The sequence below is a fragment of the Protopterus annectens genome, chromosome 3.part0, assembly GCF_019279795.1.
Source record: "Protopterus annectens isolate FY-2018-M chromosome 3.part0, PAN1.0, whole genome shotgun sequence".
Lineage (NCBI taxonomy): Eukaryota > Metazoa > Chordata > Ceratodontiformes > Protopteridae > Protopterus > Protopterus annectens.
Window position 1 is genome coordinate 76,082,798 of NC_056731.1, and position 22,500 is coordinate 76,105,297.

The window sequence follows — 22,500 nt, forward strand, 5'->3', positions numbered from 1 at the left end:
TGTGTTCACATTTTATTATTTATTTATTTGTTTACTGGGAAAGTCTGTCTGGGGAGGTGCCCATTTTCAGTGGAGGCCAGGGAGGAAAGCTACAAAGTATTAATTATAAAAACATTTTAAGAACAATAATTTTACAAGTTTCAAAAATAATACAAAAGCATCTGCAGTTTAAGTAATAATACCAAATTAGATATAATGTGACAACATTATTATTGTTTGGATGCAATTTGCCCTTTCATTTGTTATCCTTTTTGCAAAAGTTTTCTTTAAATTGTCTCTTGATTTAGAGTTTAACATGTATATCATCATTGTTATCAAATCCCTTTTACATTTTCTACATGGGGTTAGGGTGTCATGTCAATTTTTGTTGTCTCTCTTGATTCAGTGCCACTCTCCTACCTCCTTCCTTTTTTGACAGACATGTTTGACTGTCGCAGGTCTTCTGTCACACAGTTCTTCCATCTCTTTGCTGGACTCCCTTGTTTCATCTTGCTTTCTTCCTGTTTGTCCCAAATCTTATTCACCAGATTATCATCTTCATTTCTGCATGTGTCCAAACCACAGTAATCTGTTCTCTTTGACTTTCTCTGCAGTTAGAGTAACTCTGACTTCTACTCTGATATCTTCATTTCTACATCTGTTTCACAGAATGCATCCCACTACCTATTATCACAAACACTTCATCCTCATCGCCTAAACCTTCCTCAGCTGCTCTGCTTTTACTGCCTAGGTCTCTGTACGATACAGTAGTACTGGTTGCACCACTGTTTTATACACCTTACTTTTCAGCTTCTTTGTCATTCTCCTGTCATTCATTAGCCCTGACCCCTGTGCCAATTAGCTGAGGCCCCTCTGATTTTAGCTTTGACTTCTTTCAGACTTCACTTCTCCTCAGCCAATAATCCCAGGTACTTGAAGCTGCTAACCTGTTCCACTATTTTCCCTTTGCTCTCATTTCTCAGCTTCTTCTGATTTTCCATATTTGCTATCATTACAACTGTCTTATCTGTACTCAGTTTCATCCCATATGACTTCAATTTTGCTTTCAGTTTCCCTATGATTTGCTGAAGTACCTGCTCAAATTCTGCATTTAATGCCACAAAATCTGCATACAGCAACTTTGTTGATCTGTTCCCTCTAACCAGTTTACTAATGTGGTCCACCACTAGTATGAACAGCAGTGGGCTCAAAGCTGAACCCTGATACACACCCACTCCCACAAGAAACCCCCAGTGAGTACAAACATTGTTCATACTTGAATCACTGGGTGCTTGTACATAGCCTGTGCTAATTGTACCAATGTTTCTGGGACTTCAAACCACAGCAGGACTGCCAAAAAACACCTTCTTGGGACTTTGTCATATGCTTTTTCCAAGTCTAGGAATGCCAAGTTGGACACTTTCCTCATCTCTAGCTTCTTCTCAAACATGTCTGACCTCAAACATCAGGTCTGTTGTCCAGCATTAATCCAAACTGCTCACCTCCCATCTTACTTCCTACTACTCTGTTTATTCATTTATCAATCACCATCTCCAAAACTTTCATGCAGTGTGACAGGAGTTAGAAAGTTCTGCAATGCCCACAGTTGCAGATGCCTGCTTTGTTCTTGTACACTGGCACTAGTATGCTTATTCTCCAGTCATCTGGGATACAATTTTCTCGTCATACTACTATGTGTACCTCAGGAATAATGTCTCCCCTATCTCACCCAATGTTTTTATTTTCGCTGCTGTGACCTCATCTGAGCCTGCTGCTTTCCCTGACTTCATTTTCCTTAGTGCTGCTCTTACTTCTTTTAGGGTTGGCTCATCTTCATTTTCATTGTAGGGTGTGTCTGGGGTAGTACAATGTCTGTGGGAGAAGCTGCTGGAAGCACTTCTTCCATTTGCCATTGATTTCCTGCCAACTGCTGACTGGCATCGCTTATGAAAGGTGTCTTGACTATTTTCTTTATCTTTCTGTCTTTGCTTTGCAATCCGATGTAGTTTCTTTGTGCCATCTATTGAGTCACTTTCCAGAAGCCTGTAGAGTGAGTCTGATGCCTTGTTCTTTGCTATTGCAACTCTTCTCTTATCTTTCATGTTAGCCAACCAGTATTCCCTCTTAGCCTGGTTTATCTTTTCTATCCCCCACTTTTTTCCACACTTCTGCATTCCACCACTAGCTTTCCTTAGATACATTGCTTCTGTACCTGGCTCGGCTGCATATCTGTTCAATAGTCTTTCCTTATGCTCTTTTGAGGTGCTGCCATTCTTCTTCATTTCCATGTATTTGCTTTTCTTCTTGAGGTGCTAGCTCCCTGAGTAATTAATTGAACTTTTGATGTTCTTCATGTTTCACTGTTGCAGTCATCACATTTGCATTATCCCTGCCAGGGTAGCCCCTCAGCTGGCCCAAATACCAGAGACTTAGCATTTCTGCATCAGTTGCTGTCACTTGAGGACTGATATCAGGTCATCAGTGGTATAAAGTAAGGCAGCCGACGCCATTACATCAGTCTTTCTTGCCATGGAGCCCGAAGCAGAAGCAGTTTGCATGAGTGCTGGTTGTCCGCTACCTGAGTTTTCATTTCCAAATTGAAGTTGAAGTCTTCTAAAGCTAAGTACCCCATTGGGGATCCTTTTTTCTTGCACTAACCGATGTCAGAAAAAGTTAATAATTGTCTCGCCTGTGGAAAGCAAATACTACACCGAGACTTCCACTCTTACTGCATCACTTGTCTAGGCCCAGACCACGATGTCTCCCATTGTCGCTTCTGTGCTTTCTTTAACACCAGAACTATCCATCGTCAGGCCCTTATGGTAGCCAGATATTTTTGTTTACAGTCCTCGAATTCCAATATGGTTTCGGTAAGCCATCTGGCAGCAGATCTTCCAAAAAAATGTAAAGATAAAGACAGAGGCAGACTGCACAGGTCCAAACCTACCGATGATGCTTCCATTAAGCTAGTTGTCAGTCCTCCGGTACTCAGTGAGGTGCTTTTGCAGCCCCTGATGCCCGCTTCAGTTGATTCGCAGGCCACTACCGAGACCCTTTCGGAGTCTCGGTATGCCGTAAAACTCTTCTTTGTCTAAGGATTCTGCGATTGTCTCTACCATGGATGGGTCTGGGGCCACTTAGCAGGCACCTGCTTCCAAGGAAGTCCTTCGCACAACCGAATCTCGACACAAACCAATGTCTTCTTTCATGACTATCGTTCTTTTGAAAACAACTGAGTTCCTTAGGCCCAGGGTTCGAACCATACCCAAGAAACCGACTACCCACTCTCAGGCGCTTGCTACCTTGCCTCAGTCTCAAATGCTTAAAATGGTGGAAGACCTTATCATGCTGATCAGGGTGGCCAAGCTACCCCCTCAAAAAGGAAAAGAGATCTGTTCCCAGTAGTTTTATCTAAACAAGAGTCAGATGAATCTGATGCATCTGACTATGAAGGCATGCAACCCCTCTCCACTTATGAGGATTCTGATGCAGAGGAATCCATTCCTTCAGCCTCTCCCCAAGAGGATTTTTCCTTTGGGGAAACCCTGCATACTTTAAGGGAGCATTTCCAATGGGAGAGTCAGGACTACCCTCAGTCTAAAAAGAGACTCAGGGAATTCCTAGACCTTCTGCAACACAGACCCTTGTCCACCCCCCCAGTCCTGGATGTGGTGGATGATGTTTTCCTTGAATCCAGCTTGACTCCTGATGCCCTACCTCCTACTCCCAGAAAACCAGACAGGTACTACAGAAACCCTGACTTACACAAAAATCCTACAGCTGACCTTGAGGTCAATTCTCAAGGGCCTAAAGGGATTAAAGCAATCTCTGATAAGAATCCCACCCCCTCAGACAGAGATTCCCAAGCAGTGGACAGATTGGGTAAAAAAGTATACATCTCAGCTACTCTTGCTGTCAGGGCACTAAATTGTCAGTTCCATATTCTTAAAGATCAGTAACATATCTTGGAACTCGTTAAACAAAATAAATGTCTTCCTTTCCTGCTTGGACAGAATCTAAAGATTTACAAGACTTAATGCATTCTGCAAGCCAAGTAACTAAACACACTTTGCACTGTGGTTTTGATGGTCTAGAAGCTTCTTGCAGGGCAGCAGTCACTGGATCTGTCATTAGAAGACATGCATGGCTTAAGGAACAACCCCTGCCAGACCATGTCAAATCTAAATTGTTGGATGTCCTCTTGCAGAAAGATAACTTGTTTGGCACTGAGGCAGAAAGGGTCTTAAAAAGCAAAATCTATGCAAACAGTTAAAGATTTCTTACAGGTCCAGCATCCTAGGTTCAGCAGATATTGTCCCTCCAAGTACTGGTCCTTTCCTGCTTCAAGTAAACAGGCCCAGCCTAGGTCCCGGGGAAGCAGACTCCCCCCCTCCCCAGACAGCTGCCCCAAGGAATGCAGAGATCTAAGCAGTGGACTACCTCCACTTCAAAACCAGGGAGTTGTAAGTCACCCCCTTATGGTAAGAACTCACAATGACTCACCTCCTACCAATCTTACCTCTGCCCACCTTCACGTGCCCCTAGGAGGAAAATTCTCCTTTCACTCAAGCACCTGGGCCACCATTACCAAGGATCAACGGGTTCTGAACATTCTGATCAGGGATACAAATTGTCCTTGCACACCCTTCCAACCCAAAAATGGTTCCCAGATCTACCACCAAATCAGTGGGCAGAGGCTCAAAAGCAAATTCATTCCCTGCTCTCTTTGAGGGCAGTAGAGCATGTTCCTGCAGAACAGATAAGCCAAGGCTTCTACTCCAGACTTTTTCTGGTGCCCAGAAAAGAGGGCACCTGGCACCCCATCCTCGATCTATCCATTCTAAACACCTTTCTAGTGATCCTAAAATTCAAAATGCTTACCCTCCAACAGCTGCTACCCATGCTCTCCAAGGACACCTGGCTAGCCACCCTGGATCTAAAAGAGGCCTACCTCCACATTCCTATCAGGGAATCATGCAGAAAATATCTCCACTTCAGGGCAGGATCTCAACACTTTCAGTTCTCTACGCTTCCCTTTGGATTATCTACTGCTCCCAGAGTTTTCACAAAATGCCTGGCTCCAGCCATTGCCTTTGGCAGACAAAGAAGTATTTAAATTTACCCATACTTATAAGATTGCCTTATTCTGGCAGACAGCCAAGAAAAGCTGCTCAAGCACCTGGCCTTTGTAAAGACCCTACTAACCTCCCTAGGGTACACAATCAATGAAAAGTAATCAAAATAGGTACTCACCCAAAGGATAATCTTCCTGGGAGCAAGTCTGGACACAGCATCCCAGGTGGCATACCTTACACCAGAGAAACAAATTTTCCTGTCAGCCTACTTCTCTCAACTGGCCACCAGGCCCCAGCTTTCTCCAAGGAAAATCCTGCAAGCCCTGGGATTCATGGCATCTTGCATACTCCTCATTCCATATGCCAGATTGCATATGAGGAAATTTCAGTGGTACCTAAAGAGGTGTCAACACTCTCAAGACCTGGAAACTCTTCTACCTATAATTCTTGCCTCAGAAAGGAATTTCTTTGGTGGGAAACAGCATGCTCCCACAACAAGGGACTGCCCTTCTCCCTACACCCTGCCACGCAGCCCCTCACCACAGATGCATCAGACTATGCTAGGGGTGCACACCTAGATGGCAGGTGCATACAGGGCCAGTGGAGCCCACAGCAAATCCCCCTGCACATCAATCAAAAAGAGATGATGGCTGTGCAACACGCCTCGATAGCTTTCAAATCCCTTCTCTCTTCAGGGGTTCCCCTGATCAAAACAGACAACAGCACTGTGATGTGGTACATCAGCAAGCAGGGAGGGACTCACTCCTACCCTCTATGCAGGTTGGCCATGACCATTTGAATCACAGCCTCTTCCATGCAACTACACCTGTTAGCACAATACCTACCAGGCTCTCTCAACTCCCTGACAGACCAATTAAGCAGAAACCTTCTGGACCCACACAAGTGGCAGCTCAACAGAAGTACCTTCACTCTAATAACTCAGAAATGGGGTACCCCAAAGGTCGACCTCTTTGTCTCCCATACCAACCATCAGCTCAGCAAATTCTGCACCACAGAGAATCACTGCATGGCTTGGAAAGTGGATGCCCTGTCCTTCCCCTGGGTCATCCTCTCAGTCTATGCCTTTCCTCCCCTTCCTCTCACCCACAGGGTACTGCTCAAAATAAGGGAGGGAAAAACAAGGATCATTCTTATAGCTCCAGACTGGCCCCAACAGCACTGGTACCCCTTGCTGTGCAGCCTGTCCCCGCTGCCTCCATGGCATCTTCCTCAGATTCCAAACCTCCTAATCCAGAGGGAAGAGGAATTCATGCATCACCAACTGCAGACACTCAATTTGGCAGCTTGGCTTCTTCCCTAACCCCAAACTGATCTGCCATCCTCAGTAAACAGGTTCTGGATGTTATCCATGAGGCCAGACACCCTAGCACCAGAAAGTCTTATGCAGATAAATGGAAAAAGTTCAGCACCTGGATCCAGGCTAAGGGGGCCAATACAGCACAGCCCTCCATCCCTCTCATCCTTTATTACTTAGCTGACCTACTACATGGTGGTCTCTCTTTCTCTTCTATAAAAATTATTATTTGCTATTTCTGCTCATTTTCCCACTGAGCAGCCCCTTTACTCACACCTTTTGATCAAACAGTTCCTCAGAGGGGCTAGCAACTTGAGACCCCCCCAGAAGGGCACCAACACTGGCTTGGGACCTTAACTTTGTCTTGGAAAAGCTCACGCTTCCTCCTTTTGAACCAGCTTCTTCTGCAGAGCTAAAATTTCTCTCCTGGAAGACAGCCTTCCTTCTGGCCATCACTTCAGCTAGAAGAGTCTCTGAGCTGCAGGAACTCATGGCTGTGGAACCCTTCTTCATCTTCCATGCAGACCGGGTATCCCTCAGAACTAACCCATCCTTCAAGCCCAAGGTGGTGTCCAGTGTGGCTCTCAACCAATCCATTCATTTGCCCACCTTCTTTCCTAATCCCCAGAACAAAGGGGAAAGGATTTTTCACTCTCTGGATGTGCACAGACAGCTCAGATACTATCTGGACAGGACTAAATCCTTCAGAAAGTCTGATCAATTGCTGGTTAGCTTTGCTACAGGGGCAGAAGGCAAAGCCATCTCCAAGCAAATAATTTCCAAATGGATAGCACACTGCATTCATTTCTGCAATAAACAGCATGGTAAGCCTCCCACCAATGGGGTCAGGACACACTCCACCAGAGCCACCTCTGCAGCTTTCCTCAGAGGAGTCCCCATCAGGGACATCCTGGAGGCTGCCACCTGGACATCTCTTCACACTTTCACCAAGCATTACCACCTGCCTCTCTTCTCCAAATTCAGGGCAGGGTTTGCCTCTGCAGTCTTGCAGGGCATGCTAGCCAGCCCCTAGCTTTCTTGACTGCCTCCAGTCATTTTCTCAGCTTTGGGAATCTACCCAAATGTGATGACTGCAACAGTGAAACACGAAGAACATAGTACAGTTGTATACACTTACCATAAATGTAGATGTTTGAGTGTATTCACTGTTGCAATCCTGGTTTCCCTCTCTCCATCCCCCTTTTTTCTCCTTCTCCTTTTTGTTCCATTCTTCCTTGTTGTTCTCCTTTCCTTACAAGGGACATATTGGTATTTATTTTCCACTGGTGGGGTTCTTCCACCAGAACCTGGCCTCCTATTTTGGGGGCTCCTAACAGGTTAGGGCAAGAAAAACTGATATAATGACATCGGCTGCCTTACTTTATACCACTGATGACCTGACGTCAGTGCTCAAGCGATAGCAACCGGTGCAGAAATACTAAGTCTCTGGTATTCGGGCTGGCCGAGGGCTACCCTGGCAGGGATAACCCAAATGTGATGACTGCAACAGTGAATATACTTGAACATCTACATTTATGGTAAGTGTACACAACTGTACTTTCTTTCTCTCTAGTCAACTTCCAGGCCTTCAGCCTAGTCTCTCTTGACCTTGGTGCGTTCTCTGACCACTGCTTGCAGCTAATTGTAGCAAATGGTGGTTTATGTTGTGGGCCAAATGTTTCACTGGGAATAACTTTGCAATTACAGATTCTACCCTAGTGCTCTTTCTTTACCAGGAGGAAGTCCACCGGAGTTGCATGTTGGCCACTCTTGTATGTGATCTTGTGACTGTCTCTCTTGCTGCATGTGTTGGCCATCATCAAGCCATTTACCAGACAGAAGTCTAGAATGGCTTCTCCTTCTTTACTTATATTGCCCACCCATATGGATCCAGGCAGTCCTCATATCCTGTTCTGGCTGTCCCGATATGTGCATTAAGTTCACACAGTATCAGCACTAATTCTTGTTCTTCTGCTTTATCTAGCAGGTCCTGTAACAGCTGTCTGAATGCACTCTTTTCCTCAGTATTACAGCCCTGTTGTGGGGCACATGCTGCGATTATGAATAGTGTCCTATCCTTACACTGGAGTCTGATTCATTCACTGTCTTCTTAAGTCTTTCCCTCCCAAATATTCCCACACTATTTCTAGTCTGTTCTACTCCACATAGATAGGTAGATAGATAGATAGATAGATAGATAGATAGATAGATAGATAGATAGATAGATAGATAGATAGACAGGTAAATAGATAAGACAAACAAATAAGTGAAATATTGTCGAAGGTTTAGTAACTAAAGTATTAAAAAAAAATGGTGTGAGATTCTTAATAATATGCTATATTTCAGGTTCCACAAGTGTTGTATTGTTTCCTCTGTGTTATAGTTACCACCCTGAGAAATATGGATCAGGTGTCCACATTAATACTATGTGCTCAGCACAGCATGAACAGGAAAGCAAGGGAGCAGGCTGCACAGCTAGCAATCTGGTGGGTGGTCTCTCTGCAGGCTTTCCCCTTTCATTCCACCACTTCCTTTCCTGGGTCAGTCAATCAACATTTATGACAGGGTGAGTGAGCAGACAACAATGCTGCACTGGAGTAGTTGGTAATGTTTGGCTGCTGAGACACTGTGGGCATGCCACTTGGCTGGTAGGCTGTACAACAGTGTAGGCTCTCTGTCACACTGCCCAGAAAGGGGATGTTTGGCGTACTGGTTTCAGAGGTTGGCTCATCATTCTTTTGGGAAAAAAATTATCTGTTATCATTATCTTTATGGTTTCAAATGTTTGCCAGTGTATTATGTCTTGCAATAAACTGGTGACACTGGCCTTCATTTGTCACTGAGTCAGAGGACAAGTTTTATTTGCCTTGTGGATATATTTATCAAGGCAATAATGATAGTGGCAGTTTTTGTGGCATCCAACCCCAGGTTCTGGCTGGTATATATTCCAGATTGTGCATGCTTGTGAGTGTGTGTGTGTGTGTGTGTGTGTGTGTGTGTGTGTGTGTGTGTGTGTGTGTGTGTGTGTGTGTGTGTGTGTGTGTGTGTGTGTGTGTGCTGAAGAATTGGCAGAACTGGAAATTTAATTCCCTATCCACTTCCCTTGTGACCAGCAAGGGTGGTCAGCCTGATGACTCCACCCCTCCCCTTTCATTCCTGTTGTCATCTTCTGGATCAGTTGATCCATATTCATTATGGAGTGAGCAAAGGGTCCACAATGTTGTGCTGGAGTAATTGGTCATGCTTGGTTGAGTGGGCACTGTGGGTATGCCACTTAGCTTGGAGGTTGAATAAGCTAGTTGGTGTGGGTTGTCTGTTATCATGCCTGGTAAGGGGCTTCTTTGCATACTGAGACTATGGAAGCTTGTTTACCACTGTTTTTCAATTAGCTTATCTGATGTTATTATCTTGATATTTTCAGGTATTAACATGTGGATTGTGTCATGCAATACACTGGGCACACTGGCCTCAATGTGTCATTGTGTTTCATGCTTCTAGAAGCAGGATTAGGGGGACAATGTATACCCTGTGTAGGGGTTCTACTATGAAACACCAACTTCCTGAAAGCCAATGTTCCAAAAGGAAGAAAAAAATATCAGAAATTCAAACTGGTGAAAAATAACCCCGAGCCCTCCACCCCAAACTTATAAATACCAAGTCTATGGTCACACCAAATCAAAAGAGGGGGAATCTCTCAAAATAAGTGAGTCATTGCCACAGCACACTTAGGAACCACATAAGCAATGATTTCCTATGTGAAACAGCATTTGTTGTTATGCAATTTGCCTTTTTTTTCCAAATGCTACTGATGCTCGGGCAATTTTACCTAGTGCATGTATAGGGGAGCACTATGTAAGAGATTGTTTGCTAATCAGTTCTGACATAGCATATTTCACTTTGGAAGGAAAGCAATTCTCTGCTAATAGACAGTCTATTCTCCTGATAATCCAGTTTCTTTCATTTCAATGCATGGTTATGAATTTTCTGTTTTCATGTAATATGTACATAGTATTCACATGGTGTTCATATCAATTAGCCATACTTTAGATATGAACATGATTTAGTGATAACTGTGCAAATCTGACTTGCTAAATGATACATGTCTCTGTCAGAAAACTGCAAAATATTGTTTTAGATCAGCATTACTTATTCCCTGGGATTCAATAATCTTCGTGTAGGTTTCATGCAAAGCCTACATGGAGTTTACATATTTTTACGGTGAGACCAGCATTAATGAATATTCATACTGCAGGTCACCTTCAAATGTCAGCAAGCAGGATTTCATGATGGCCAGGAAAACATGTAAAGCAACATGGACAGCTAACTTAGTTACAGCATAGCAAACTGGGTTAACGGGATTACTCTGAATACCACACAGACCCCCCCCCCCAGGGATTTTCAAATATTATGTATTTTGTTGTGGGGACAGGACAAGACAGTGTATGTGTACACTTCACCATACTAGGCTAGCAGGATTGTGAGGAATGCCACATGGACCACCAGGGTTTTTCATATATTAATGTACATGTTGCAGGCACAAGACAGGACAGTGTATATAGTGCTGAGTATTGTGAAATCTCATTCCAGGCAGTCTGTACAAGTTGTGTTAATGATCTGTAAGGGTACATGGACTGGCATTTATAAGAAACAGTCATGGGAAGTGTGTTTATTGAATAGGGATACGCAGATGAAGTTTAGGGATGAACACCTGCAAGGAGGACAGGTGAAACATTTTAATGTACCACACATGAGGAAATGTAAAAGGAAGACAGTTGCAGCAGGAACACAAATCATATTTCCACATGGCATAGCACGGACTGCACATTGACACATGTATATGAAGTGGCTGTCACACAAGGTGACATAACAGTGGAAGATGTCTGTATGATATAAGCATCTAGACATTAACAATGGAGAGGGCATGTATCTTGGATGTTAAATGCATTTGGAGTTGGGTACATATTATGAAGTTGTACAAACTGATTTGCCTAAGTATGCCTGTATTGTCAGTAGAGGCTTTCAACAAGTAGGACACAGATACAGGCTCATGGCTAACTATAAAACCATAATGCACAATCATGGAGAATAACAGAATAATACCACCAATAATACCCATGTATCTGACATAACATATTTGTTTCTGAGTGAGCATAGACAGTTCTGCAACAACACACTTGTACAAATGTTAGGACATGTCAGCAATCTCTGAGTGTAATCAAGCACACTCCCCTGACACTATGATATGCAGGAGGTGTGAGGAGACACACTTGACATTATGATCACTACAGGCTAGTTGACTGGTGTGCATGGCAGAGATATATATGGCACAATCCGCACTGTCATGAAGTAAACTATGCCATCCAGTGTCATTAAACAGTTATGTATGTTATGAGTGCATCACTGAAACAGATATCACACATGCATGTGGTGTTACACCTTGATGGGGTTCCATGCCATCAGGCAGTAATGTTTATGCAACAAAACTAATACCTAGGTATGCATAAGTAGATGTATGACAGCTCAGAGTGACAAAGGTGGTATACTTCAGTTACACATCATTGAAAGATGTGTGTGTGTGTGGCGGGACATGAGGAAGGATGCATTGTACTTAGGTACTGGTGTGGTGAAGGCTGTGAACTATGAAGGTATTATGGCCTGTCATGTGGATGTTCTGCACATACTCAGTAGTTGTATTACATACAAAGGAGTACTCATCGCTGTGGACACATTTTGCTGGACATTCCACATACCATATATCCCAGGACCCAGGTCACATAACAACTGGTCTGCTGATAGGGTGTAAAGTCTACATGATCCTTGGTTTGTGTATTTGTTTGAATAATGAAACAAATCCCAACATGTTTTTTTTCTCATCTCATGTTTTGTCATGGCTGTGGCAGCAATCTTTGATATGTATGTGTTGATACTGTCTGTATTATACCAATATCACAATTCGAGTCAGTGATTGTCCACAATCTGTAGTCCTCAGTCCTCCAGATAGCTGTTGGGACACAGGATTTGTATGTCATTCTTGAAATCTGCAATTTCAATCATGGACAGGAAAGGGCCTAGCAGACAGCCTGATGTACACACTTGATCACTGGACATGAGATATAGGTCACTTCAAAGAAACAAAAACAGCACATAGGTAAACTAGACAGGATACAAAATGCAAAACAGTAGCAAAAAAATACAGAACCTGGAAATGTTAAGGTAAAATGCAGAGTTTATTCCAAACAGAAATAAAATCACAAAGTTTTCAGAATCACTGATGACGGCTTGACCCAGAAAGCTTTGTGATTTTTTTCCTGTTTGGATTAAATGCTGCAATTTACCTCAACTTTTCCAGGTTCTGGATTTTTTTTATTACTATATAGGTCACTTCATACATTTCTATATATTTAGATGCCACGCATGTGACCCACTGTTCTACCCACTTGGTAATATAGGTGTTGATGGCCACATCTGTCATTGTGGAATGAATACCTCAATGTGGAATCCTGTCAACTGCCTTGGCCTTTTCAAGTTCCACAGGATGATGATCTTTGTGGATATCTATCAGATGTAACTGACATACATGTAGCATCAAAAACTCACATGTCTATTGACACAGCCAGGATATTACTAGTGTTCATTTAGAGAAGATCCATGATGACATGTTGCCTACCTCAGATCAGGAGAGTCAGGATGTGTCACTCAGATATATGTCAATGTACACCCTTCTATGCAAACATAGTCCATCTGGAGGGTGTGTTGAAGTGTGTCCCACACTGTGTCAGGTAGGCGTATGTTCTGAGTCACACTATAAGCAAGCTGTGATGTTATCACAGACCTGTGTAACAGGCCTGCATGAAGGTACCAGAGTGCATACTGCCTATCTTGATCTGTCCTAGGATTTGGATAAAATCCCCCTACTCAGGTATCATTGGCAAACTCTACCAGCTGGGACTTACCACTTACGTCATTAGATGGTTGATCAATGTCTTCACTGACAGAACACATACTGTGAAAGTTGGTGACTCAAACTCTACCATTGAAGCTGTCACCACTGGTGTACCCCAAGGATCTTTGTTCAGCCCTGTACTGTTTGGAATCTATTTCTCAACAGTCCAGGCTATAAAATATGACCTGTAGCTTACCAAGTTTGCTGATTCATGTGTATTGGTTGCAATCATTGAATCCACCAATGATCTGACTATAGTCTAAGTGGGGATAACACACATAAATGATTGTTGTCAAAGCCATGCAGTCTAATTATAAATGCAGACTATGTCAAGATTTGAGCGTTAATCAAAGTGGAATTTCCTAGTTAATACATCATTAACAACACTCCCCCATGCAAAAGCCAGAGGTACAAGATTTGTGAATGCACGTAGATAGCAAACTGAACTTGACCAAGTGTCCACAGTGGTACAGAAAGGCTACATCATACACCTCAAAATTCAGGCCATTGTATCCATATTTGAGGCAGATATAGCAGCACTGTACTCAAACCTCATCTAAACACTAATACAGTATAATTCTTCCTTTTCCATGTCCCTCAAAAGATACCTAGATCAGCTGGACACACCACAGAAGTTTCACACCAAGAAAATATAGGTCCTACAAACCATGCCATAACATACATGGTTATACTGAAAACCCTGTTCCTTAAATCTGTATTGGAAAGGATGAGGTGACTTGTGCCTTGACTATAGAACATCTCTGATCCTGCCGTGATGTGTATACTGCACATCTGCAAATCAGCAGAGTCTGTTGAGAGGAAGATGGTAAAATCAGTGTCCCTCATGCTGTTATAAAATGCTCTCTCTCTACTGTCAAGTAAGTACACAAACACACACACACACACACACACACACACACACACACACACACACACACACACACAGTTGACTGGAGTGAGAATAGAACTTCTACCCATGTAAGAACATAGACTACAGCACACAGTACTTTAAACAAGTGGCAAAGCACAAGTCTAACTGGGAGTGACTCAGGCAAGACTTTATAGCTGATGACATCAGCAGTGTCTGTTGAAAATATAACAGTGTCCCACATGCTGATGTAAAATGTGCTATGTAATGCCTAGCGACAGTTCACACACACACACACACACACACACACACACACACACACACACACACACACACACACGCACACACACTTGACAGCTTTGAGAACAGAACCCCTACCTAAGTACAAAGGGTACAGAACATAGTAGTTTACACAAGTGCCACACCACAAGTCTGACTTTTGCATGGCTGCAGGCCAACTTATACTGGCTGACATCAGCAGTACATGTTGGAGAGAAGAAGTTGGGAGATCTGCATGAGATGGATGTGTAGGCATGTGCAAGTATCAAAATACTGTCAGTTCATGGGATTGGAGCAGTAACTGCAGGATACATATGTCTGCTCTTCTGGCTAGACACAGACACATACATCTAGTTGACTGTAGTGAGAACAGAATCCCTACCCATCTTACTACACAAACTACAGAACACAGTATTTTACACAAGTGCTATGGCACAAGTCTGATTTTTACCAGACTGCAGATGAACTTGTAGTAGATGACATCAACAGACCATGTGGGAGAGAAAATGTTTGGAGACCTGCATAAGCTCATAGCTTCATATGTACATAGGCGGCTACTAGCCTAATGGCCCTATAGTGTTTAGAAGCCTAGCTGTGTAAAAATACAAGTATCCTTACTGAGCATAGTCAGATGGTCATTGTTAGCAGAGCGATTTTGTGAGCAGCACAAACTGGTCCTATCCATGAGGGGTATAGGTGAAACCCAGAGCTGACATTACAATTACCTAGCCAGTAGTCAAAGTTGTCCTTGAATAGGGTAATTGAAAAGCATTGATTCACATGTAATGTGAGCTTATTACAGAGTAGTGTGACTCATTGGGGGATATATGTCTGTCTCCCCAGTATGTTTTTTGTCACAAGCTAGGTTGAAAACCCTGTGCCAAGTTATTCTTGTCCCATTTGATTTGCAGATGTGCATTATTTCCAGTAGGGCAGGGTCTGTGGCTGCTCTGTAGGGCAGGCATAGGTCACCTCTCAGAAGTCTACATGATACTGAGTACACTGACAAGTCTTTCAGTCTTTCCATGTATGTCATGTTTAGAGGACCTGGAGTCTTCTAGGCACAACCCTGTGTTTTCTCAAATTGCTGCAGGTGTCTTGTAAAGTACAGACTGACTGGAGCATTGCACTCAATTAGTGGTCTGATAAGGGTACAGTACAGAAGAGGTATGCCCACTCTGGTCTTGAATGTGATGTCAATATATATGAAGCATGCGATGCAGGATGTGTGTGTCACTACTATGGGCACATAGTGATGAAAGTGTAGATTGCTATCAAAATGTGTTCCCAAGTCTCATATCACCAAGTCTGAGCTTATAGGGGTGCTATGTATATCATAATTAGCAGGGGTACTTCATTGCCAAAGGGGACAATGAGCTATTGTATCCTTTAAGGTTCAGTCCATGAGTTTGGCACCAATCATTTGTGTGTACCAGCTCCTTCCATAATATGTTACCGGGACTCTATATTAATGCATCCAGTCAGCAGTCATCTGCAAACCTGGTAAACCGCAGGCCATATATCATTGCCTGCACTTCAGGGAAGTAGTTTGGAAACAACTGAGGGACCAGAAAAGATCTTTGTGGTATTCTAATGGTAACTGGCTACTGGTGGAGCTACCGTCCCCAACTTTGAGAGTGTGCATTATGTCAGTGAGCCAGTTGCCTTTCCCTGTACTACTGTATGGCTTAATTCCCACATGGGAGATCCTCACTAAAACACATGAATGAGGGATACTGTCAAAGGCCTTGGCTAAGTCAACATAGCAGGAGTGTCCTGTTATCCCTCATCGAGGTCTTTGGGGTCAGTATCCATGAAGTCCACAAAGTTCAATAAGCAAGATTTTCTACTGACAAAAACAAAATGTGTAGGGTCAAGTGTTTTGAAGGTTACCTATGTCCCTTTGGATTGGTCCATGATGATTCCTTCCATAGCCTTGCAGATAAGTGTCTTTAGACATATGGGTCAATATCTGTAGTCCTGCATGTTACCAGATTGATGTGCATTGCATAGCACACATTTGATATCACATTTTGTACTTTGCTCTCTCTCTCTCTCTAAATATATATATATATATATATATATATATGTGTATATATACATATATATATATATATATATATATATATATATATATATATATATATATATATATATATATATATATATATATATATATATATATATATATATATATGTGTGTGTGTATATGTATATATGTATAAAAAAGGTACTGATACACCAGGGTTGCAGTGTTGGGGGGTGGCAACAGATGGATATATTGTAAATATATGACACATTGTTAGATAGGGCCCTCAATTTGTAATGTTTACACATGTAATTTCATGTCATACACAGGAAATGGACACTACACAGCAGTAATAGAGCATAATATGAACATCTACATAGCGTGCTGAGCAACAGGTTTGCGCAATGGTTAGCAAAGTGCATACTCATGCGAGATACATATGTCCGCGTGTAGGTGAGCAGTGCACAAATGTGAGCCCCATTGCTAAAGCCTGACAGTATTGAGTCTATGAAATACACCTACTGCTTAAGAGACTCTGTGGCTGCATGTGTTAATACAGTAATACATTCCTCTTCTGGCCCAGATGGTACTGGGTTCAAATACAGGTGTGTCTAATACTTTAAAATACTTTTCATTACAGAGTGATAATGCAATGACGTGAATTGTTTGTATGAGATGTGTTGCTGCATTTTGTGCCTCTCACCATCGCTGCTCATTGGTGTGCGATGTGCACCTCCTCGCAAACATGGAGCCAGAAAAGTGAAGGGATCCATTGCTTTTCTGTAACTTATGTGTATTGTGGGTAATTTTATTTTTTGACTACATTAAAGCTATTAAAAGGGGGTAGATAGGAAAGTGGTGAAATGGGGAGCAAGCAAGGGGCTCTGGAATATACCTGCTACTTAAATGACTCTGTGGCTGCACATGTTAATGCAGTTAATGCAGTAATACTTTCCTTTTTGGAGCCAGATGGTACTGGGTTTGAATACAGCTGTATGTAATACTTTTAACTATTTTCGCATTACAGTTGCTGCGCATCGATGCACAATGTGCATCATCTCGCAATAATGCATTAAATAAAAGAAATGGGAAGAAAGGACAGTAGTGAAATGGGGAGAAAGCAAGGGGAATAACAAAGGAAAAGCATGGCAGGAATGTGCAAGAGGGCGGTAGGAAATAACCATAGCTATCCATTTCTTTAACAGTGTAAAGTGAACATATCTGCAAGATATTAACTGAATTTGGACTGTCATCTCCAGAGAGAGAGAGGGGTGACCACAACACAGTCAACTTGTAGAGTCAATTGAACTGAATCACATGTGTGAAGAAGACACTTGTATGAAATGGATAGCTATGTATGGAACTTTTTTTTTGACAGAGAGAAATGTTGGAGAATGGATGTAGGAATGTCAGGGTAACATACGTTGGGTATATAAGGAAGCAATTCTAGACACACAGGACAGGCAAGACAAGAAACAGGGATGGTTATGGACACAAAAGTTTAGAGGACAGCATGACTGAGGTGAAGGTGGGGACATCCTGAACCCATGGTCATCAAGTTGAGTAACAATGAGAATCAAGCTCTCCCCACTAGACTGTCATCACTGTCACCTCACTCCACCACTGGTTGGACTGACTCCTGGTATTAAGTAAAATGAGGTACAGCAGCCATTCCAGCCAGCATAGGTATGCACCAACAGTGCAGCACATGACCCTACACACCAACCCTGATAATTCAGTGTGGGTGATAAAGTCACTACCTCCACCACTGCCCCTTGAGGGTGCCACTGGACTAGCCTTTAGGGGCAGAACTAAATGAAGGGGCAGGTAGTGCAGGGACACTAGAGGTGGTGCTGCCCGGTTGGATCCCAGACATGCTAGGCAATGTTGCTGGAGCTGATGGAAGGGGGGGGGGATCTTGTGGGGCAGACCTACTGTGTTGTAGAGCATTTAGTGATATGGTACACATGGATGACATTGACACATTTGGATGACACATAATAAAAAAATAATTAAAATAAAAATTAAAAAGTGAAGATAAGGGTTGGGGTGAGAGATGAAAAAAGACAAGATTAGTACCCTCGTATATGACATACAATGCACTAATGCAATTAATTGACTCGATTATCTTAACTTTTAGTTTTAAGACTACCAACTCCTAATGGATAACTTTTACATTATGACTACCAGCTACTAATAGATTCACATTATACCACAAACTGCAGCAAGTGCTCCTTGGCATGTGCATATGAGTGTTCCAATTATACAGATTACACTTTTCAGCCGGGCATTTGTGCCACTGGTATAGAGATTGTAATTCAATTTAAACATAAATTGCAGAAGTACAGTATTGTATATTTGTGAAGTGTGGAATTTGAACCCACATCCTCTGACTAAAGTGAAACACTGTACTCTTTGTGCTACAGACTATAGCATGCATACTTGCTTTTACAGTTGAGATATGCATTCTCAGTTTGACACAACTCTATAAAATACCAAAAAAGCAAATTTAACTTTTAATGCTGGAATAACACTATTATTATGCTGCATACATACCATGTTTCCTTCATCCTGACCAATCTAGCCACATGAGTATTATCTGCATGATCACATGCAGCTGTAGAAAAAACAGAACAGAACAAAATACCATTGTGAATACCAGTCTTGGCTATATTCAGCTTTTAACTCTTAAAAGTACTCTCTGTAGTTGACGCTTACACAGGTGTGGGATGTCTGCAGTCATAAATTCCCCAATCCAATGGTCAAGGGTATGCCTCTTCTTCCTGCAGAGGTAATTCAAAGATGTGTACATTGTTCACCAGTGCAGAGAATACCAGTGGCACTGGTTACAGCCCGGGCCAAACTAACCCAAGCTTCCGATTTATACTGTCACCCAGAATAGTCCCCCTGCAGAATCCTGGCACTATGGTTCTTAACTAAGAGTCCAATAAAACTCTTGGGCTTCTTGACACCCCATTTCTGTGCCCTCAACCTGACACCTTCCGCACTAATCCCTGCCATGTCTGTCATGGATCTAGAACAATGGAGAATGATGCTTTCCTGCCAGTTCTAGTCATTGCATTTACTGGGAGTGCGCAAACTGTTTGAAACTGCTGCACTCCACTTATCATCTTGCAAATATGGTGTTCTGCAGTGCGTACATCCAAGCAACCTGTTTGTGTGATGGTAAGTGGAGCATGACAGCAGCAAGCAAAGCAAATTCAAGGTTATTTATTGGCTATACAGGCAGTTATGTATGTGTAGTAGACAAATGTGAAGGCCATGGCAGTCCAGGTAGCATAAACATACTTACAAGAATATAGGACACAATGTACCCACAGTCATAGATTTGAGAATAAATGTGATAATGCATAGATAAATGACTATATAACCAACACAATACTAGTACCTCAGCCCTCATAGATATAATTAATATCAACTGCACCATGTCAAGTGTTATACATGAGAATGACTATAATGGGAAGTGGAACAACAGTAAAAGTGTATGGAATATGCTGTACTTGAACCCAGGACCATGTGTATGGTAAGCCTACATTTACACCTGTTGCTGCAAGAAGGTTGAAAAAAACACGTGCCTATGTTGCCCTTCATTTTTATAAACTGTAATGTCACAACAGTAAAACAAAGGTTGCACACCCTAGACATTGAAGGCCATTTGGTAATGGTCCTTGGCGTCCCCATGAAGGGATCTCATCCAGGAAACATCAGTCACATTCAGGTAGTAGCACTGCATCTGACCATAGGTGTGGACATGCCATTGCAACTCTTGGCAGAGCCAGTTTTCATGATCGGAGACAACAATGATGAACTACCACCTCTACCATGCATGGCTCACACCTGTCTGACATATCAAGAAGTACAGCCTACGCAGAGCTTTGCTCAGTTAATTCAGACACTCACTCACCAATTTCACCTGGAGGACCCCTACAGACATACACAATAGTAACTCATTTTGAGTTATTGGCCATTTCTTGGTTTATACACGCATCTGCCTTTTTCTCTTTCTTACTCACACACATTCACCAACCTTTTGTATTAGACTAGCCCCCCCCCCCCCACACACACACACACGACACCCTGTGTAAGTGATGATAATTGTGCCATATCTTTGTCTTCTATCTTTTGGATTAAGGGATACAAAAGCTTTGTGTGCAATCCTCAGGATGCATAGCTTACTTAGTGCTTAGTATATTTGCATCTGTGATGTTGAACTGGTAATCGTACCTTTGACTTATATTGGTCTTGGAGAGTTAGACAGTTGATAACATCAAAATTTCCCAACTTCACGATCCTGTGAGGGTTGTGAAGTCAGAAACTGCAATGTGTATTATTACTTTCTAACTTCTCTCTTTAATCATTTCCAGTACAAACATATGGTGCTAAACTGAGGGCATGCAGTGATAAGCAGTACTTTTGAGAGGTATGACTGTGTGATTCTTTGATGCCTGAGCCCTATTACGTAGTAATGGCCACATACAAGTCAAATAAGTGTCTGCTGTCACATGTTAAGGTAAATTATGTACATATCTCCCACCTTTTACTAGCTTATTGGACCAATTAATGAAATACAAGGATATGCCATACAGTCATATTATTAAATGATACACTCCTGGTTCAGGACTTACCTTATAAATGCAGCAGTTGACACAATTTTAGTTCAGGGCTGACTCTGTCTGATGCTAGCAGTACATAGCCAATACATGGGGAGGTAAAGGTTGTGTGAGTTACTTGGCATCAAAGTTACTATATATATGTGACTAGAAGAAAGGATTTAGGCCCCTTGGTGGTAAGTCAGTGTGCTATGCATTATCTCTTAGCCAATTCAAGGGCATACTGAGCACATCTATAGTTGACTACACCCACAGCAGCTGGTGATTTCCCCTGTGACCCTCATCTGCCTCTGGCTGTGGTGACCTTGGCATTGGTGGTGAGATATGTGCCCCTTCCCCTTGCTGATCCTGCTGAAGCTGTTTTTTCAGGATTATGTTATGTAGCATGGCGCATACTGTGAATATTTCTGTACATGTCTGTGGATTGTACTGCAGGGCTCCCCCAGATGCATCAAGGCACCAGAACCATGACTTTAGCAGCCCAAACACATGCCCTAAGATATTTCCTGTTTGAGTGTGAGCATCATTATGGTATTCTTTCATGGGGGTATGTCATTTCTGATGGGTGTCATCAGCCACAGCTCCAGTGCATAGTCTGCATCCCCCAGTAAATGCCTCTGTGGGATATCTCCCCTAGCAAACATCTGGTACAACTGGGAGGTATTCCAGGTATGTGAGTCATGCTAACTGCCAGGTTTGCCAGCATACACATTCAAGATGATTCCCTTGGCATTGCACATGAATTGGCAGTTGATAGAGTGGTAGCCCTTTCTGATAATGTAGAGCCTACCCTGTACCCCAAGTGGTGCCTTCATTTCTGTATGAGTGCAATCTTTGGCACCCAATATTTTAGGGTAGTATGCTACATTATAAAACTTCTGCATATTTCTGGCCTTCTCTTCAAAACTATAGGAAAACTATATGTGGTCATTGGCATGTTGGAGCATAGCATTCTGGAACTGGTAGAGGATCCTGGGTGCTGATGCTGGTGACACCCCCAGCATATCCCCTGTTGGTTTCTAAAAGGTACCTATAGCTAAGATTCTAAGGAAAACACATACCTTTGTCTCCACTGGACTGGCTCTTGAGTTGAGGATGGCAGAGGTTACAGAGTTCCTATAGTGTGCCCCAGTCCACACTGTTGTGAAAAGTTAAACAGGGTCTGAAAACTCTTCTCTTCCTGTCAACCAAGGCCTATTAGCAGCAGTGGCATTGGCCTCAGCCTGTAACACATACAAATGAATGAAAACAGCAACAGCCCCTAACACTCTGTCCGTGTAGATTCCTTTCTGTGTTTGTATTCCAAAATGTTTGGAATCCACAGGAAAAACCACCACAGAGTCTTCATGGATGCTGTATAGCTTTTTGAATAGCTATTCTA